Genomic DNA, 14,012 nt, shown 5'->3' with positions numbered 1-14,012 from the left:
TCTTTCCGGCACAATCTTTGTGTGCACGTCCGTGTCTATGCATTAGTTTATGTAAGTAGTGTAATCCATGTAACTATGGTAAGGTTACAGCGCATGGTTGCTGGGGTTTATTATCGGTCCATGTTTTACGGACATTTGAACATTCGAGAGCAGTAACCATGATGGCGTTTTGTTTTTATTGATTCGAAGGGTCTGATGAAAATGGTCAGGATGGCCGAGCGGTCTAAGGCGCTGCGTTCAGGTCGCAGTCTCCTCTGGAGGCGTGGGTTCGAATCCCACTTCTGACATTACATTTGGATCTCGTTTATTGTGATTATCTGTTCAAACTTTGTAAAATGGAGAACATTTGGAAAAGGTAAGGAGATTGAAACTCAAAGTTACTGGCTGGCTACGGTGGGGTAGAGGAAATGGGTAATGAGAGGGGTGTCATTCTGTCTCAATCTGTGTGTCTGTGCATTAGTTTATGTTGTCCTAGAATGTAATAAGTTACATGAACACATGTTATATACGATGAATGAATTGCTGCATTTAAGTGTAAAAAGCTAATTCTTTACATTTCACTTCAGTAAATGGAATTAGTAATGCTAACTCATAATACACATGTCACAATAACTCTAGATATAAGAGTTATCTTTACTTAAATAAATTAAGTACCAGCAATTATTTTATGTGAGTTAGTAAACTTAAATAGTTCAAGGCAATCGGTTTCCACAAATAGTTTAAGTTGAACTAACTTGTCAGGTTTTACAGTGCACTACATTTTGATCTTGTTGATTGTGATTATCTGTTCAAACTTTTTAATATGGAGAACATTTGGAAAAGGTAAGGATATTTAAACTCAAAGTGACTGGCTGGCTACGTTGGGGTAGTAGAAAGGGGAAATGAGAGGGCTGTCTTTCTGTCTCAATTTGTGTGTTTGCACGTCCGTGTCGGTGCATTAGTTTATGTAAGTAGTGTAACCCATGTAACTATGGTAACGTTACAGCGCATGGTAGCTGGGGTTTATTATCGGTCCTTGTTTTACGGACATTTGAACATACAAGAGCAGTAACCATGATGGCGTTTTGTGTTGATTGATTCGAAGGATCTGATGAAATACGTCAGGATGGCCGAGCGGTCTAAGGCGCTGCGTTCAGGTCGCAGTCTCCTCTGGAGGCGTGGGTTCTCGTTGATTGTGATTATCTGTTCAAACTTTGTAATATGGAGAACATTTGGAAAAGGTAAGGATATTTAAACTTAAAGTGACTGGCTGGCTACGGTGGGGTAGTGGAAATGGGTAATGAGAGGGGTGTCTTTCCGGCACAATCTTTGTGTGCACGTCCGTGTCTGTGCATTAGTTTATGTAAGTAGTGTAATCCATGTAACTATGGTAAGGTTACAGCGCATGGTTGCTGGGGTTTATTATCGGTCCATGTTTTACGGACATTTGAACATACGAGAGCAGTAACCATGATGGCGTTTTGTTTTTATTGATTCGAAGGGTCTGATGAAAATGGTCAGGATGGCCGAGCGGTCTAAGGTGCTGCGTTCAGGTCGCAGTCTCCTCTGGAGGCGTGGGTTCGAATCCCACTTCTGACATTACATTTGGATCTCGTTTATTGTGATTATCTGTTCAAACTTTGTAAAATGGAGAACATTTGGAAAAGGTAAGGAGATTGAAACTCAAAGTGACTGGCTGGCTACGGTGGGGTAGAGGAAATGGGTAATGAGAGGGGTGTCATTCTGTCTCAATCTGTGTGTCTGTGCATTAGTTTATGTTGTCCTAGAATGTAATAAGTTACATGAACACATGTTATATACGATGAATGAATTGCTGCATTTAAGTGTAAAAAGCTAATTCTTTACATTTCACTTCAGTAAATGGAATTAGTAATGCTAACTCATAATACACATGTCACAATAACTCTAGATATAAGAGTTATCTTTACTTAAATAAATTAAGTACCAGCAATTATTTTATGTGAGTTAGTAAACTTAAATAGTTCAAGGCAATCGGTTTCCACAAATAGTTTAAGTTGAACTAACTTGTCAGGTTTTACAGTGCACTACATTTTGATCTTGTTGATTGTGATTATCTGTTCAAACTTTTTAATATGGAGAACATTTGGAAAAGGTAAGGATATTTAAACTCAAAGTGACTGGCTGGCTACGTTGGGGTAGTAGAAAGGGGAAATGAGAGGGCTTTCTTTCTGTCTCAATTTGTGTGTTTGCACGTCCGTGTCGGTGCATTAGTTTATGTAAGTAGTGTAACCCATGTAACTATGGTAACGTTACAGCGCATGGTAGCTGGGGTTTATTATCGGTCCTTGTTTTACGGACATTTGAACATACAAGAGCAGTAACCATGATGGCGTTTTGTGTTGATTGATTCGAAGGATCTGATGAAATACGTCAGGATGGCCGAGCGGTCTAAGGCGCTGCGTTCAGGTCGCAGTCTCCTCTGGAGGCGTGGGTTCTCGTTGATTGTGATTATCTGTTCAAACTTTGTAATATGGAGAACATTTGGAAAAGGTAAGGATATTTAAACTTAAAGTGACTGGCTGGCTACGGTGGGGTAGTGGAAATGGGTAATGAGAGGGGTGTCTTTCCGGCACAATCTTTGTGTGCACGTCCGTGTCTATGCATTAGTTTATGTAAGTAGTGTAATCCATGTAACTATGGTAAGGTTACAGCGCATGGTTGCTGGGGTTTATTATCGGTCCATGTTTTACGGACATTTGAACATACGAGAGCAGTAACCATGATGGCGTTTTGTTTTTATTGATTCGAAGGGTCTGATGAAAATGGTCAGGATGGCCGAGCGGTCTAAGGTGCTGCGTTCAGGTCGCAGTCTCCTCTGGAGACGTGGGTTCGAATCCCACTTCTGACATTACATTTGGATCTCGTTTATTGTGATTATCTGTTCAAACTTTGTAAAATGGAGAACATTTGGAAAAGGTAAGGAGATTGAAACTCAAAGTGACTGGCTGGCTACGGTGGGGTAGAGGAAATGGGTAATGAGAGGGGTGTCATTCTGTCTCAATCTGTGTGTCTGTGCATTAGTTTATGTTGTCCTAGAATGTAATAAGTTACATGAACACATGTTATATACGATGAATGAATTGCTGCATTTAAGTGTAAAAAGCTAATTCTTTACATTTCACTTCAGTAAATGGAATTAGTAATGCTAACTCATAATACACATGTCACAATAACTCTAGATATAAGAGTTATCTTTACTTAAATAAATTAAGTACCAGCAATTATTTTATGTGAGTTAGTAAACTTAAATAGTTCAAGGCAATCGGTTTCCACAAATAGTTTAAGTTGAACTAACTTGTCAGGTTTTACAGTGCACTACATTTTGATCTTGTTGATTGTGATGATCTGTTCAAACTTTTTAATATGGAGAACATTTGGAAAAGGTAAGGATATTTAAACTCAAAGTGACTGGCTGGCTACGTTGGGGTAGTAGAAAGGGGAAATGAGAGGGCTGTCTTTCTGTCTCAATTTGTGTGTTTGCACGTCCGTGTCGGTGCATTAGTTTATGTAAGTAGTGTAACCCATGTAACTATGGTAACGTTACAGCGCATGGTAGCTGGGGTTTATTATCGGTCCTTGTTTTACGGACATTTGAACATACAAGAGCAGTAACCATGATGGCGTTTTGTGTTGATTGATTCGAAGGATCTGATGAAATACGTCAGGATAGCCGAGCGGTCTAAGGCGCTGCGTTCAGGTCGCAGTCTCCTCTGGAGGCGTGGGTTCTCGTTGATTGTGATTATCTGTTCAAACTTTGTAATATGGAGAACATTTGGAAAAGGTAAGGATATTTAAACTTAAAGTGACTGGCTGGCTACGGTGGGGTAGTGGAAATGGGTAATGAGAGGGGTGTCTTTCCGGCACAATCTTTGTGTGCACGTCCGTGTCTATGCATTAGTTTATGTAAGTAGTGTAATCCATGTAACTATGGTAAGGTTACAGCGCATGGTTGCTGGGGTTTATTATCGGTCCATGTTTTACGGACATTTGAACATACGAGAGCAGTAACCATGATGGCGTTTTGTTTTTATTGATTCGAAGGGTCTGATGAAAATGGTCAGGATGGCCGAGCGGTCTAAGGCGCTGCGTTCAGGTCGCAGTCTCCTCTGGAGGCGTGGGTTCGAATCCCACTTCTGACATTACATTTGGATCTCGTTTATTGTGATTATCTGTTCAAACTTTGTAAAATGGAGAACATTTGGAAAAGGTGAGGAGATTTAAACTCAAAGTGACTGGCTGGCTACGGTGGGGTAGTGGAAATGGGTAATGAGAGGGGTGTCTTTCTGTCTCAATCTTTGTGTGCACGTCCGTGTCTGTGCATTAGTTTATGTAAGTAGTGTAATCCATGTAAATATGGTAAGGTTACAGACCATGGTTGCTGGGGTTTATTATCGGTCCATGTTCTACGGACATTTGAACATACGAGAGCAGTAACCATGATGGCGTTTTGTGTTAATTGATTCGAAGGGTCTGATGTAAAACGTCTAGATGACCGAGCGGTCTAAGGCGCTGCGTTCAGGTCGAAGTCTCCTCTGGAGGCGTGGGTTCTCGTTGATTGTGATTATCTGTTCAAACTTTGTAATATGGAGAACATTTGGAAAAGGTAAGGAGATTTAAACTCAAAGTGACTGGCTGGCTACGGTGGGGTAGTGGAAATGGGTAATGAGAGGGGTGTCTTTCTGTCTCAATCTTTGTGTGCACGTCCGTGTCTGTGCATTAGTTTACGTAAGTAGTGTAATCCATGTAACTATGGTAAGGTTACAGCGCATGGTTGCTTGGGTTTATTATCGGTCCATGTTTTACGGACATTTGAACATACGAGAGCAGTAACCATGATGGAGTTTTGTGTTGATTGATTCGAAGGGTCTGATAAAATACGTCAGGATGGCCGAGCGGTCTAAGGCGCTGCGTTCAGGTCGCAGTCTCCTCTGGAGGAGTGGGTTCGAATCCCAATTCTGATATGACATCTGGTTCTCGTTGTTTGTGATTATCTGTTCAAACTTTGTAATATGGAGAACATTTGGAAAAGGTAAGGAGTTTTAAACTCAAAGTGACTCGCTGGCTAATGTCTGGTAGTGGACATGGTTAATGAGATGGGTGTCTGCGTGTCATTCTGTCTCAATCTGTGTGCGTGCGTGTGCATTAGTTTATGTAAGTAGTAGGGATGCAAATTATCGAGTAATTCATTAATCGATAGTTGTTTCATCTTATCGATCGATGATCGATTAATTGATAAGCGGCAATTCTTCTGAGAAGCTGAATTTCCTTCTGAATGTGACACATTTAGGTGGTAATTCAACGAAGTCGTTTAGTTGTACTTTAAAATACTTCCACATATTGTGCATTTGGCGTCTTTGTCGTCATTAACCAACTTAAAGTGGCTCCATACTGCACTCCGTTTTGCCCTCTTCATCGTGTCAGTAGCTGTGTTCGAAATCGTTCCCTATTATGGATGTAGTGCACTAAATAGGGTGCACGCCATTTTGTAGGGTGTTCGAATATATAGGGCACTATATAGTGGACTTAAAATAGGGTACATACAATGTTCCCTACATGTTACTCCCGTATACCACAATGCAATGCGGTTGTATTTTTCCAGGGGAGAAGAAGCTGAATAACCGCGAAAACGAATACATTTAATGATGGAGTCACCGGCTTGTGTTTAGAAATGTCAACAATTTATTTGGGATTTAACATAGAATATTTAACATTCAAAATTAATTTAAAAAAACTTGAACAAGGAAATGCAACATTCAACATCAATACAACCTCCAGCCCGGTTTGTTTAGATGATGTCGGCGCATCAATTCACACAAATACCCGGCGCATTTACTGAGGCAAATGACGTTTAGAAATGTTCAGCGTAGTGTCCGAATTCTCGTTCCCTATTCCCTATATAGTGCACTATATCATGTACACTATATGGGGAATAGGGAACGAGTTTTCGCGGTTATTCTGCTTCTTCTTCTCCCCTGGAAAAATACAACCGCATTGCATTGTGGTATACGGAGGTAACATGTAGGGAACATCGTATGTACCCTATTTTAAGTCCACTATATAGTGCCCTATATAGTGGACCACTGAGAATTTGAACACCCTACAAAATGCCGTGCACCCTATTTAGTGCACTGCATCCATGATAGGGAACGATTTCGAACACAGCTCTAGTGTCCCGCTTTTCGTTTGTCTTGTCCTGCTTCTTCGCTTGTGTTCCCGCGTGTGCGTCAAGTACGTCTGGCGTCAAGCGCGCCCTCACGTGGACGGTTGGGGAATTACGGGTTAAAAATGCGATTAATTGCAAGTAATTTATTTTAATCGAGTAATCTCTTATCGACAATTAATCGATAATCGATTAATTGTTTGCATCCGTAGTAAGTAGTGTAACCCATGTAACTATGGTAACGTTACAGCGCATGGTTGCTGGGGTTTATTATCGGTCCATGTTTTACGGACATTTGAACATACGAGAGCAGTAACCATGATGGCGTTTTGTGTTGATTGATTCAAAGGGTCTGATGAAAAACGTCTGGATGGCCGAGCGGTCTAAGGCAATGCGTTCAGGTCGCAGTCTCCTCTGGAGGCGTGGGTTCTCGTTGATTCTGATTATCTGTTCAAACTTTGTAATATGGAGAACATTTGGAAAAGGTAAGGAGGTTTAAACTCAAAGTGACTGGCTGGCTTCTTTGGGGTGGTAGAAAGGAGGAATGAGAGGGGTGTCTTTCTGTCTCAATCTGTGTGTTTGCACGTCCGTGTCGGTGCATTAGTTTATGTAAGTAGTGTAATCCATGTAACTATGGTAACGATTCAGCGCATGGTAGCTGGGGTTTATTATCGGTCCATGTTGTACGGACATTTGAACATACGAGAGCAGTAACCATGATGGTGTGTTGTCTTTATTGATTCGAAGGGTATTGTTAAATTGCGTCAGGATGGCCGAGCGGTCTAAGGGGCTGCGTTCAGGTCGTAGTCTCCTCTGGAGGCGTGGGTTCGAATCCCACTTCTGACACTACATTTTGATCTTGTTGATTGTGATTATCTGTTCAAACTTTGAAATATGGAGAACATTTGGAAAAGGTAAGGAGATTTAAACTCAAAGTGACTGGCTGGCTACGGTGGGGTAGTGGAAATGGGTAATGAGAGGGGTGTCTTTCTGTCTCAATCTTTGTGTGCACGTCCGTGTCTGTGCATTAGTTTATGTAAGTAGTGTAATCCATGTAACTATGGTAAGGTTACAGCGCATGGTAGCTGGGGTTTATTATCGGTCCTTGTTTTACGGACATTTGAACATACAAGAGCAGTAACCATGATTGCGTTTTGTGTTGATTGATTCGAAGGGTCTGATGAAATACGTCAGGATGGCCGAGCGGTCTAAGGCGCTGCGTTCAGGTCGCAGTCTCCTCTGGAGGCGTGGGTTCGAATCCCACTTCTGACACGACATATGGATCTCGTTGATTGTGATAATCTGTTCAAATTTAGTAATATGGAGAAAATTTGGAAAAGGTAAGGAGTTTTAAACTCAAAGTGACTCACTGGCTAATGTTGGGTAGTGGAAATGGTTAATGAGATGGGTGTCTGCGTGTCATTCTGTCTCAATCAGTGTGTGTGTATTAGTTTATGTAAGTAGTGTAACCCATGTAACTATGGTAACGTTACAGCGCATGGTAGCTGGGGTTTATTATCGGTCCTTGTTTTACGGACATTTGAACATACAAGAGCAGTAACCATGATGGCTTTTTGTGTTGATTGATTCGAAGGTTCTGTTGAAATACGTCAGGATGGCCGAGCGGTCTAAGGCGCTGCGTTCAGGTCACAGTTTCCTCTGGAGGCGTGGGTTCGAATCCCACTTCTGACATTACATTTGGATCTCGTTTATTGTTATTATCTGTTCAAACTTTGTAAAATGGAGAATATTTGGAAAAGGTAAGGAGATTTAAACTCAAAGTGACTGGCTGGCTACGGTGGGGTAGAGGAAATGGGTAATGAGAGGGGTGTCATTCTGTCTCAATCTGTGAGTCTGTGCATTAGTTTATGTACGTAGTGTAATCCATGTAACTATGGTAAGGTTACAGCGCATGGTAGCTGGGGTTAATTATCGGTCCTTGTTTTACGGACATTTGAACATACAAGAGCAGTAACCATGATGGCGTTTTGTGTTGATTGATTCGAAGGGTCTGATGAAAAACGGCTGGATGGCCGAGCGGTCTAAGGCGCTGCGTTCAGGTCGCAGTCTCCTCTGGAGGCGTGGGTTCTCGTTGATTGTGATTATCTGTTCAAACTTTGTAATATGGAGAACATTTGGAAAAGGTAAGGAGATTTAAACTCAAAGTGACTGGCTGGCTTCTTTGGGGTAGTAGAAAGGGGAAATGAGAGGGGTGTCTTTCTGTCTCAATCTGTGTGTTTTCACGTCCGTGTCGGTGCATTCGTTTATGTGAGTAGTGTAATCCATGTAACTATGGTAACGTTACAGCGCATGGTTGCTTGGGTTTATTATCGGTCCATGTTTTACGGACATTTGAACATACGAGAGCAGTAACCATGATTGCGTTTTGTGTTGATTGATTCGAAGGGTCTGATGAAATACGTCAGGATGGCCGAGCGGTCTAAGGCGCTGCGTTCAGGTCGCAGTCTCCTCTGGAGGCGTGGGTTCGAATCCCACTTCTGACACGACATATGGATCTCGTTGATTGTGATAATCTGTTCAAACTTAGTAATATGGAGAAAATTTGGAAAAGGTAAGGAGTTTTAAACTCAAAGTGACTCACTGGCTAATGTTGGGTAGTGGAAATGGTTAATGAGATGGGTGTCTGCGTGTCATTCTGTCTCAATCAGTGTGTGTGTATTAGTTTATGTAAGTAGTGTAACCCATGTAACTATGGTAACGTTACAGCGCATGGTTGCTGGGGTTTATTATCGGTCCATGTTCTACGGACATTTGAACATACGAGAGCAGTAACCATGATGGCGTTTTGTGTTGATTGATTCGAAGGGTCTGATGAAAAACGTCTGGATGGCCGAGCGGTCTAAGGCGATGCGTTCAGGTCGCAGTCTCCTCTGGAGGCGTGGGTTCTCGTTGATTGTGATTATCTGTTCAAACTTTGTAATATGGAGAACATTTGGAAAAGGTAAGGAGATTTAAACTCAAAGTGACTGGCTGGCTACGGTGGGGAAGTGGAAATGGGTAATGAGAGGGGTGTCTTTCTGTCTCAATCTTTGTGTGCACGTCCGTGTCTGTGCATTAGTTTATGTAAGTAGTGTAATCCATGTAACTATGGTAAGGTTACAGCGCATGGTTGCCGGGGTTTATTATCGGTCCATGTTTTACGGACATTTGAACATACGAGAGCAATAACCATGATGGAGTTTTGTGTTGATTGATTCGAAGTGTCTGATAAAATACGTCAGGATGGCCGAGAGGTCTAAGGCGCTGTGTTCAGGTCGCAGTCTCCTCTGGAGGCGTGGGTTCGAATCCCACTTCTGACATTACAATTGGATCTCGTTGATTGTGATTATCTGTTCAAACTTTGTAATATGGAGAACATTTGGAAAAGGTAAGGAGATTTAAACTCAAAGTGACTGGCTGGCTACGGTGGGGTAGTGGAAATGGGTAATGAGAGGGGTGTCTTTCTGTCTCAATCATTGTGTGCACCTCCGTGTCTGTGCATTAGTTTATGTAAGTAGTGTAATCCATGTAAATATGGTAAGGTTACAGCGCATGGTTGCTGGGGTTTATTATCGGTCCATGTTCTACGGACATTTGAACATACGAGAGCAGTAACCATGATGGCGTTTTGTGTTAATTGATTCGAAGGGTCTGATGTAAAACGTCTGGATGGCCGTGCGGTCTAAGGCGCTGCGTTCAGGTCGCAGTCTCCTCTGGAGGAGTGGGTTCTCGTTGATTGTGATTGTCTGTTCAAACTTTGTAATATGGAGAACCTTTGGAAAAGGTAAGGAGATTTAAACTCAAAGTGACTGGCTGGCTACGGTGGGGTAGTGGAAATGGGTAATGAGAGGGGTGTCTTTCTGTCTCAATCTTTGTGTGCACGTCCGTGTCTGTGAATTAGTTTATGTAAGTAGTGTAATCCATGTAACTATGGTAAGGTTACAGCGCATGGTTGCTGGGGTTTATTATCGGTCCATGTTTTACGGACATTTGAACATACGAGAGCAGTACCCATGATGGAGTTTTGTGTTGATTGATTCGAAGGGTCTGACAAAATACGTCAGGATGGCTGAGCGGTCTAAGGCGCTGCGTTCAGGTCGCAGTCTCCTCTGGAGGCGTGGGTTCGAATCCCACTTCTGACATTACATTTGGATCTCGTTGATTGTGATTATCTGTTCAAACTTTGTAATATGGAGAACATTCGTAAAAGGTAAGGAGTTTTAAACTCAAAGTGACTCGCTGGATAATGTCTGGTAGTGGAAATGGTTAATGAGATGGGTGTCTGCGTGTCATTCTGTCTCAATCTGTGTGCGTGCGTGTGCATTAGTTTATGTAAGTAGTGTAACCCATGTAACTATGGTAACGTTACAGCGCATGTTTTCTAGGGTTTATTATCGGTCCATGTTTTACGGACATTTGAACATACGAGAGCAGTAACCATGATGGCGTTTTGTGTTGATTGATTCAAAGGGACTGATGAAAAACGTCTGGATGGCCGAGCGGTCTAAGGCGATGCGTTCAGGTCGCAGTCTCCTCTGGAGGCGTGGGTTCTCGTTGATTCTGATTATCTGTTCAAACTTTGTAATATGGAGAACATTTGGAAAAGGCAGGGAGGTTTAAACTCAAAGTGACTGGCTGGCTACTTTGGGGTAGTAGAAAGGGGAAATGAGAGGGCTGTCTTTCTGTCTCAATCTGTGTGTTTGCACGTCCGTGTCGGTGCATTAGTTTATGTAAGTAGTGTAATCCATGGAACTATGGTAACGTTACAGCGCATGGTAGCTGGGGTTTATTATCGGTCCTTGTTTTACGGACATTTGAACATACAAGAGCAGTAACCATGATGGCTTTTTGTGTTGATTGATTCGATGGGTCTGATGATAAAGGTCAGGATGGCCGAGCGGTCTAAGGCGCTGCGTTCAGGTCGCAGTCTCCTCTGGAGGCGTGGGTTCAAATCCCACTTCCGACATTTCATTTGGATCTCGTTTATTGTTATTATCTGTTCAAACTTTGTAAAATGGAGAATATTTGGAAAAGGTAAGGAGATTTAAACTCAAAGTGACTGGCTGCCTACGGTGGGGTAGAGGAAATGGGTAATGAGAGGGGTGTCATTCTGTCTCAATCTGTGTGTCTGTGCATTAGTTTATGTATGTAGTGTAATCCATGTAACTATGGTAAGGTTACAGCCCATGGTTGCTGGGGTTTATTATCGGTCCATGTTCTACGGACATTTGAACATACGAGAGCAGTAACCATGATGGCGTTTTGTGTTAATTGATTCGAAGGGTCTGATGTAAAACGTCTAGATGACCGAGCGGTCTAAGGCGCTGCGTTCAGGTCGAAGTCTCCTCTGGAGGCGTGGGTTCTCGTTGATTGAGATTATCTGTTCAAACTTTGTAATATGGAGAACATTTGGAAAAGGTAAGGAGATTTAAACTCAAAGTGACTGGCTGGCTACGGTGGGGTAGTGGAAATGGGTAATGAGAGGGGTGTCTTTCTGTCTCAATCTTTGTGTGCACGTCCGTGTCTGTGCATTAGTTTATGTAAGTAGTGTAATCCATGTAACTATGGTAAGGTTACAGCGCATGGTTGCTTGGGTTTATTATCGGTCCATGTTTTACGGACATTTGAACATACGAGAGCAGTAACCATGATGGAGTTTTGTGTTGATTGATTCGAAGGGTCTGATAAAATACGTCAGGATGGCCGAGCGGTCTAAGGCGCTGCGTTCAGGTCGCAGTCTTCTCTGGAGGCGTGGGTTCGAATCCCAATTCTGATATGACATCTGGTTCTCGTTGTTTGTGATTATCTGTTCAAACTTTGTAATATGGAGAACATTTGGAAAAGGTAAGGAGATTTAACTCAAAGTGACTGGCTGGCTACGGTGGGGTAGTGGAAATGGGTAATGAGAGGGGTGTCTTTCTGTCTCAATCTTTGTGTGCACGTCCGTGTCTGTGCATTAGTATATGTAAGTAGTGTAATCCATGTAACTATGGTAAGGTTACAGCGCATGGTAGCTGGGGTTTATTATCGGTCCTTGTTTTACGGACATTTGAACATACAAGAGCAGTAACCATGATTGCGTTTTGTCTTGATTGATTCGAAGGGTCTGATGAAATACGTCAGGATGGGCGAGCGGTCTAAGGTGCTGCGTTCAGGTCGCAGTCTCCTCTGGAGGCGTGGGTTCGAATCCCACTTCTGACCAGACATATGGATCTCGTTGATTGTGATTATCTGTTCAAACTTAGTAATATGGAGAAAATTTGGAAAAGGTAAGGAGTTTTAAACTCAAAGTGACTCACTGGCTAATGTTGGGTAGTGGAAATGGTTAATGAGATGGGTGTCTGCGTGTCATTCTGTCTCAATCAGTGCGTGTGCATTAGTTTATGTAAGTAGTGTAACCCATGTAACGTTACAGCGCATGGTTGCTGGGGTTTATTATCGGTCCATGTTTTACGGACATTTGAACATACGAGAGCAGTAACCATGATGGCGTTTTGTGTTGATTGATTTGAAGGGTCTGATGAAAAACGTCTGGATGGCCGAGCGGTCTAAGGCGCTGCGTTCAGGTCGCAGTCTCCTCTGGAGGCGTGGGTTCTCGTTGATTGTGATTATCTGTTCAAACTTTGTAATATGGAGAACATTTGGAAAAGGTAAGGAGGTTTAAACTCAAAGTGACTGGCTGGCTTCTTTGGGGTAGTAGAAAGGGGAAATGAGAGGGGTGTCTTTCTGTCTCAATCTGTGTGTTTACACGTCCGTGTCGGTGCATTCGTTTATGTAAGTAGTGTAATCCATGTAACTATGGTAACGATTCAGCGCATGGTAGCTGGGGTTTATTATCGGTCCTTGTTGTACGGACATTTGAATATACAAGAGCAGTAACCATGATGGTGTGTTGTGTTTAATGATTCGAAGGGTATTGTTGAATTACGTCAGGATGGCCGAGCGGTCTAAGGCGCTGCGTTCAGGTCGCAGTCTCCTCTGGAGGCGTGGGTTCGAATCCCACTTCTGACACTACATTTTGATATTGTTGATTGTGATTTTCTGTTCAAACTTTGAAATATGGAGAACATTTGGAAAAGGTAAGGAGATTTAAACTCAAAGTGACTGGCTGGCTACGGTGGGGTAGTGGAAATGGGTAATGAGAGGGGTGTCTTTCTGTCTCAATCTTTGTGTGCACGTCCGTGTCTGTGCATTAGTTTATGTAAGTAGTGTAATCCATGTAAATATGGTAAGGTTACAGACCATGGTTGCTGGGGTTTATTATCGGTCCATGTTCTACGGACATTTGAACATACGAGAGCAGTAACCATGATGGCGTTTTGTGTTAATTGATTCGAAGGGTCTGATGTAAAACGTCTAGATGACCGAGCGGTCTAAGGCGCTGCGTTCAGGTCGAAGTCTCCTCTGGAGGCGTGGGTTCTCGTTGATTGTGATTATCTGTTCAAACTTTGTAATATGGAGAACATTTGGAAAAGGTAAGGAGATTTAAACTCAAAGTGACTGGCTGGCTACGGTGGGGTAGTGGAAATGGGTAATGAGAGGGGTGTCTTTCTGTCTCAATCTTTGTGTGCACGTCCGTGTCTGTGCATTAGTTTACGTAAGTAGTGTAATCCATGTAACTATGGTAAGGTTACAGCGCATGGTTGCTTGGGTTTATTATCGGTCCATGTTTTACGGACATTTGAACATACGAGAGCAGTAACCATGATGGAGTTTTGTGTTGATTGATTCGAAGGGTCTGATAAAATACGTCAGGATGGCCGAGCGGTCTAATGCGCTGCGTTCAGGTCGCAGTCTCCTCTGGAGGCGTGGGTTCGAATCCCAATTCTGA

At 42.6% G+C, this 14,012-nt stretch overlaps 10 non-coding genes across 10 annotated transcripts; all 10 read left to right on the top strand.

The window, feature by feature from the left end:
* Positions 1 to 204: 204 nt before the first annotated feature.
* Positions 205 to 287, top strand: trnal-cag (transfer RNA leucine (anticodon CAG)). Its single transcript has one exon. It is a non-coding gene; the product is annotated as a tRNA-Leu (tRNA).
* Positions 288 to 1,495: 1,208 nt separating this feature from the next.
* On the top strand, positions 1,496 to 1,578 carry trnal-cag (transfer RNA leucine (anticodon CAG)). The gene has a single exon. It is a non-coding gene; the product is annotated as a tRNA-Leu (tRNA).
* A 1,208-nt stretch (positions 1,579 to 2,786) lies between these two features.
* On the top strand, positions 2,787 to 2,869 carry trnal-cag (transfer RNA leucine (anticodon CAG)). The gene has a single exon. It is a non-coding gene; the product is annotated as a tRNA-Leu (tRNA).
* Positions 2,870 to 4,077: 1,208 nt separating this feature from the next.
* Positions 4,078 to 4,160, top strand: trnal-cag (transfer RNA leucine (anticodon CAG)). Its single transcript has one exon. It is a non-coding gene; the product is annotated as a tRNA-Leu (tRNA).
* A 3,210-nt stretch (positions 4,161 to 7,370) lies between these two features.
* On the top strand, positions 7,371 to 7,453 carry trnal-cag (transfer RNA leucine (anticodon CAG)). Its single transcript has one exon. It is a non-coding gene; the product is annotated as a tRNA-Leu (tRNA).
* A 1,149-nt stretch (positions 7,454 to 8,602) lies between these two features.
* On the top strand, positions 8,603 to 8,685 carry trnal-cag (transfer RNA leucine (anticodon CAG)). The gene has a single exon. It is a non-coding gene; the product is annotated as a tRNA-Leu (tRNA).
* Positions 8,686 to 9,418: 733 nt separating this feature from the next.
* Positions 9,419 to 9,501, top strand: trnal-cag (transfer RNA leucine (anticodon CAG)). Its single transcript has one exon. It is a non-coding gene; the product is annotated as a tRNA-Leu (tRNA).
* Positions 9,502 to 10,240: 739 nt separating this feature from the next.
* Positions 10,241 to 10,323, top strand: trnal-cag (transfer RNA leucine (anticodon CAG)). Its single transcript has one exon. It is a non-coding gene; the product is annotated as a tRNA-Leu (tRNA).
* A 741-nt stretch (positions 10,324 to 11,064) lies between these two features.
* On the top strand, positions 11,065 to 11,147 carry trnal-cag (transfer RNA leucine (anticodon CAG)). Its single transcript has one exon. It is a non-coding gene; the product is annotated as a tRNA-Leu (tRNA).
* Positions 11,148 to 13,109: 1,962 nt separating this feature from the next.
* Positions 13,110 to 13,192, top strand: trnal-cag (transfer RNA leucine (anticodon CAG)). Its single transcript has one exon. It is a non-coding gene; the product is annotated as a tRNA-Leu (tRNA).
* The last annotated feature ends 820 nt before the right edge of the window (positions 13,193 to 14,012 follow it).

Source organism: Gadus chalcogrammus, chromosome 2 (genome assembly GCF_026213295.1).
Source record: "Gadus chalcogrammus isolate NIFS_2021 chromosome 2, NIFS_Gcha_1.0, whole genome shotgun sequence".
NCBI classification, from domain to species: Eukaryota; Metazoa; Chordata; class Actinopteri; order Gadiformes; family Gadidae; genus Gadus; species Gadus chalcogrammus.
This window is presented reverse-complemented; position numbering and strand designations above follow the sequence as displayed.